This window comes from Hemicordylus capensis, chromosome 7, assembly GCF_027244095.1.
Source record: "Hemicordylus capensis ecotype Gifberg chromosome 7, rHemCap1.1.pri, whole genome shotgun sequence".
Taxonomy (NCBI): domain Eukaryota; kingdom Metazoa; phylum Chordata; class Lepidosauria; order Squamata; family Cordylidae; genus Hemicordylus; species Hemicordylus capensis.
In genome coordinates this window covers 1591102-1597263 of record NC_069663.1, presented here as the reverse complement: position 1 = coordinate 1597263, position 6162 = coordinate 1591102, and the positions used below count along the sequence as shown (strand labels likewise).

General features: G+C 49.5%; 1 non-coding gene across 1 annotated transcript; it reads left to right on the top strand.

Moving 5' to 3' along the window:
* The first annotated feature begins 434 nt into the window (after positions 1-434).
* TRNAA-AGC (transfer RNA alanine (anticodon AGC)) lies at positions 435-505 on the top strand. Its single transcript has one exon. It is a non-coding gene; the product is annotated as a tRNA-Ala (tRNA).
* Positions 506-6162: the final 5657 nt, after the last annotated feature.

Genomic DNA, 6162 nt, shown 5'->3' with positions numbered 1-6162 from the left:
TTCCGGTATGTATGTATTTAAGCGAGCATGGGGGGTACATCAAGATGAACCAGTCTGAATCCTGCAACTGGAACTTGGGACCATCAATCCCTTTTAAAGGATCAAGCCAGGAGTGTATAGAAATCCAAAGGGTCACTCACCACGCTGCTGAAAATATTGGAGAGTCTGTGTGGCTTAGTGGCTTGGACGGGGCGGCCCCACCATGAAGCAAGGTGACGTAGTCATCTCAGGGAGCAGATTGTTGGGGCAAGTGCTGTAGCTTAGCGGTAGAGCATTGGATTTACATGCAGAAGGTCCCAGGTTCAACCCACGGCATCTTCAGGTAACGCTTGGAAAGACTTCTGCCTGAAACCCTGGAGAACTGCTGCCAGCCAGTGTTGAGCTAGATGGGCCAATGGCCTGATTTGGTAGAAGGCAACTTCCTTGGAAATGGTGCTGCTGTAGCTTAGTGGTAGAGCATCTGCTTAGCATGCGGGAGGTCCTGGTTCAATCCCTGGCAGCATCTCCAGGCAGGGTTGGGAAAGACCCCAACATGAAACCCTGGAGAGATGCTGCCAAGCAGTGTAGACAATATTGAGCTGGGGGGGGGGCAATAGTCTCAGTAGACAGCAGCTTCCTAGGGGATGAGGCCTCTCTGGGCTCCCCGCAGTCTGGCATCAGCAGCTGGATGCATCAGCAGCTGCCAGACGATTTAAAAAACAGGGTTAAGGTAACACTCGCTCCCTTAACCTTGTTTTAAAGGGTGGCTACTTAGGTGGGTTTGCCACAGTGGTGCCACCAAGAAGACATCTTGGGGGATGAAGAGGCTGGTTTTAGAATGGGGCGCTCAACTATGGATCATTCCTTAGTGCTACACCATCTTATTGAGAACATAAGAACAGCCCTGCTGGATCAGGCCCAAGGCCCATCTAGTCCAGCATCCTGATTCACACAGTGGCCCATCAGATGCCGCTGGAAGCCTACAGGCAGGAGGTGAGGACATGCCCTCTCTCCTGCTGTTACTCCACTGCAACTGGTATTCAGAGGCATCCTGCCTCTGAGGCTGGAGGTGGCCTATAGTATAGCCCTCCAGCTAGTAGCCGTTGATAGACCTCTCCTCCATGATGTTATCCAAACCCCTCTTAAAGCCATCCAGTATAGCAGTAAGCCCAAGTGCTCTTTGTATGTGGCCTTTGTAGATTTCAAATCAGCGCTAGATTCAATTTCGAGGCCAAGGTTGTGGGGAAAACTCAGGGATATCAACACTGATAGGCAATTACTTCTTCACATTCAAAAGCTTTATGAGAACACCAACGTCAGGGTGAGAGGTAACCCCGAGGCTCACTTTCACACCCAATAACTTCCAGCAAAGGAGTCAAACAAGGGTGCAGGTTGGCACCCTCTCTGTTTAAGCTGCATATAAACACCTTAGCCAAAAATCTCTCAGATCCAGGGTTACATCTGCCAGACATCGCGGGGGTAAAAATCCCAATTTTGCTGTAAGCGGATGCTGATGCTATTATCTCTCAAACCCCAGTAGATCTTAGGCTCTACCCCTCTTAAGCTCCTGGCCAATTACTGTAAGGATAACCACCTGGTTATTAATTTTCAGAAATCTAAGGTGATGGTCCTTGCCAAGAAGCCTAAGAATTTTAATTGGTCAATCAAGGGCCATCGGATTGAACAGGTTAACAGTTTTAAATATTTGGGTGTGGTTTTTCATGCCACAGGGTCATGGAAGGCCCATGTGGATTACACTGCCCAACAGGTACATCAGCCATTCTGATATTTTTCTGCTCTAAAGGAGAAGTTATTTCTGCTGCACTAAATCTGTTCATTGCCAAACCACTGGCTCAATGTCTGTACGGTGAACAACTGGGCCACTATTCCAACTACAGAACACTGCAGATTGTCCAGTCTAAGTTTATAAGAGCTGTATTCTGGGCTCCCAGATGTATTTCTAATGCTGCACTAAGGTAGAAATGGGTTTTCAAAGGGTGGAATCCAAAGCATGAGTTTCAATTTTCAACTACTATCTCAAGATCAACTTTCCCCTTTGGGGCTGATTCCCCTTGTACTGGCCGACAGGTTTCAGTCTTCCTGGATACAAGCACTGCTAGCAAAACTCTCATCACTTGGCATCTAAATTCTAAAGAATTCTAAAGAAATATCTGTCACTATTAGGATAGAATCAGGCCAAGAAGATTCTCAAACAGTGGATCTTGGACATTGAGCATCAAAATGACCTGGGTATCATCCTGCAGACCACAAGAGGACATCTTGGCAATCACAGCCAGGAACCAGCCAGTGATTTATTGTTACTCTCTCTACCCAGCCACCAGAGAGTGTTCTTCAGAGCAAGAGATGATGCCTTACCATTGGCAGTTTTAAATGGGAACCCCACTTCTGCCCCCGCCCCCCAGTTACAATCTCTAACCATTTTTATAATGACTGAATAGGGCTGGTGTCTCTACATATTTAAAGAAATCAGCTGTAGAGGAATTCAGATCACCAACACTGGAAAAGAAGCTTGACTGACCCCTCCCTGCCATCTTCCCAATGGAAACGGCTGCTACTTGCCCTGTTGTGGAAAATGTACATCATCTTGTCTAGGTTGATCTTCAGACATGGATCATGTTCTGCACAGGGCGAGGTTCTGTAGTTCAGAAGACCCACAGGTCCTGTAGTTCAGGAGGAGACGTATAGCACAGTCAACAGAGCAGGAGGTCAAAGGCCTGTCGTCAATACACAGCACTTCTCAGGAGCAAGCAAAGGGCATATTCAGGGGAGCTGAGGATCAGGAACCAGGAGGCTTTTCAGACAGCAGGCTTTTCCGTGGCTTTACCACGAGGCTTTACTGTGAGTTCAGGGCATAACCGATACTCCAACGCAAAAAGAAAAGATTTTTTTAACCCCAGACATAAATCAGGCTAGGTTCCAATATTGAGGGGAAAACCCGTATCATGTGTGAAGTGTTCTCTGAAACATTTCATGGACTTAGGGGCAAATCTGGCCAACATGTGAATGCACACCCACACCCTCCCAAAGTTAAGTCACGGTAAAGTCTGATAAATCTCCTGGACAAGCAAAGTACAACCAGGTTGCTTCAGCAACTCATACTGCAAACTGAGCTCTTATATAGCCCTGCTGCTGGGTATAAGCCTAGACTCCACCCACAATCCCGGAGACAATGAGGCGGGTCTCATGATCAGTGAGACCCGTTTTAGATTATACTGCGGGGAGAGCGGGCTAAGCCCACTCTCCCCACAGACGATCGGGGCAGCAGCCCTGGGCGGCCGGATCGGCCACCCACACAATTGCCGGCTCCGTGATGGAGCTGGCGGGGGCTGGGGGGAGCGGGGGCCGATCGCTCCCTGAAAGCTCCAGCATACCCTGCGTGAGCGCGCAGGGCATGCTGGTGAGAACCCCGGAGCCGGGAGGCGGCTTTTCTCCTCCCCTCTGGGGGTCTCCTCGTGAGTAGCCACAGCACGGAGCTGCATGTGGCTACTCACGGCCAGATAGCCCAGGTTTGCGGAGCACTCACTCTGCAAACCCGGGCTAAGAGGAGGGCCACCAAAGCGGGTTACCTGCTGGAGAACCACCGGGCTCGCAGCCAAGGCCGGTGGTTCTTACGATCGGGGAAAATTGGGCTAGGCTTTCCTAGCCCGATTCTTCCCGATTGTGAGAATAGCCCCAATGGCTAGTTAAAGGGCTGAGCCCTATTTCTTAATCGCAGACTCCTACGGATCAGTCTCTGCAGGAGGGTCAACGTACTCCTCCGAACTGTAGTAAAGGGGCAATGAGGTGTCCTCAGAGCAAGGTGACGCTTCAGTTTCCTCATCCTCAGAACTCTCAGCAATAGGTCCAGATATGGCTGGGGATACAGAAGGTTCCCCGAGGGTAGCTTTGGGGCCAGGGCGCTTTCCAGATTATACCCTGCAATGGGGACACGGTGTATCTATGAAGTGTGCTTCCCCACTTCCTGTGTTGCGACACCGCAGTCCCTACGCTGACAGCAGGGTGCCGTTCACATTTCCAATGCCTTGTTTAGAATTGAATCGATGCAATTTAGTGCTGTGATGTTATATATCCAGCGTAAAAAAGTTGCTGTTTTTTGGGGTTGTTCGTTTGCATGACACTGCTCCCCCTGCTGGGTGCTTTGCTATTTACGTTTTGAATGGGATTTGCCTGAAGGGAAGCATTGTGCCACTGTTGAGCGGCTAACCTGGAAAGCGCCCAGGTTGTGCAGGTATCTCCTGGAAACCAGGAACCTTGTCCTCAGAGCTCTCCCTCCCCAGACCAACCTGGTGTGGCAATAGGTCCTGGTCCATGGCACAGGGTGAGTTTGGGCCAGTCACTCTCTGCTGTCCAGTAGTGGCTTGTCCGAATGAACCAGGGTGCTTTCCAGATTACATGCTCTACAGTGGTTGGGGTGGTGTAAAATGCTTCGGCTTGGCACGATCGCATTGGAAATGTAAAGAAATGGTGTAAGCCGTTTGTTGCATAGTCCATGGAACAATGCCCCCCCCCAGGCGGAACCGTTCATACTGTGTGCTGCAACCCACCCACCCCAAAAGAAACTGCACTGGCAGCTGCAGAGTTGCAATCCACTGTTGAGGAGTTTGCATCTCCTTTTTGCTTTCTGAAAGAGAGACGCATGTGCACACAATCAAACGTTCAAGCACACACATGGTTCAACTTCACCCCCAAGGATGCGTCTTTCTTTCCTCTCTCTCTCTCTCTCTGGCTGTGGCACATGTAAAGCAAGAGGGGCCCCCCCCTTAGCATTATTATTGTTATTAGCTTTATTAGAACTGTGCGCAAAAACGGGCGAGAAAAAGGGATGCAAATGCACTCGGGGAGGGGGGCGGGGAAGGCTGTGCCACAGAACTTGCTTGCAAGCTCACAGTGTGTGTGGGGGGGGGGGACTTCTGTGCACAAACCTTCTTATTGTGGCTGCTGCCTTCAGGAACAATGGGACGGCCAAGCAGGAGGAGGGCAGCCCCCGGCGGTCTCCACGTTTCTGCTGCTGTAGGGAGCACATTTCCAGCCTTGCCAGAACGTTGGCTTTCTTTTGCAGACCGCATGGAGAAAAAAATCAAGGTGTAAAGTTCTTCACAACCCCATCGAAAAAAAGAAAAGAAATAAATTTCTAAAACGGAAAGGAGCTTTATATTGATAAATCACCATCCACGCAGATGTAACCATCCTCACCACACCACTTACAATGCCGAAACAGAATTGTGACCCTCTTAAAATGGAAAAATTACAGCTATTTTTTTTTTTTTTGCAAAGGACATACAACGTTATTGCATTAAATTACAGCGATAAAATCCAGAATAAGGCATCAGAAATGTGAGCGGCACCCTACTGACAGCGTAGGGACTGCGGTGTCGCAACACAGGAAGTGGGGAAGCACACTTCGCAGGTATGTTGTGACCCTGTTGCAGGGGCTAATCTGGAAAGTGCCCAGAGGGGGCACCAAAGGAGGCAGCTGCCTGCAGGCTGGCCATTCATCAGGTAGAGATGCGTGGTTGACCAGCCTGCAGTAGCACAGATCCCGGGTGGGGGAGGAGAGAGAGAAGAACGACCCGAGCTGTCTCCTTTGGTGCCCCCTGGCTTGTTAGGAAAGGCCACTACTGCTGCTGCCCCAAATGGACTTACTCTGTCTCAGGAGAGAGCCAGGCCTGGCTGATTCTCACTGGATCCCTTCTAGCATTTTCATTGTATGACCTTTTTATGAATCATCCAAGGCCTCTATTCATGTTCCTCCCCTGAAACTAGACAGGGCCATGATTGGGCTTTGAGTCACCAGGAAGCTTTTCACATGGGGCTTTTGAAGCCCTCTAACTTGCATCTCCTCTGGAATGGAGGGGATGCATTCATATATCGGCTAGATTTACCCTGAAGTCCCTGTGAGTTATCAGGGAGCAGTTCACACACAATTCAGGTTTTTCACTGCACATTAGAGTGTAGCCCGATTTATATCCAGGGTTAAAAAAAACCCACTATTTGCGCCAGTTTTTTTTAAAAAACTTCGAGTTCGCAGTAAAGTCCCCCCGTAAACTCGTGGTAAAGCCAGCTTTGTGTAAAAGTCCCAGGTTGGATTAAACATCAACTACATTTCCTGCATTCCTGATTGGTCAATGCTCCTCTCTGAAGTCTCCCAGGCAAGTTCTGACT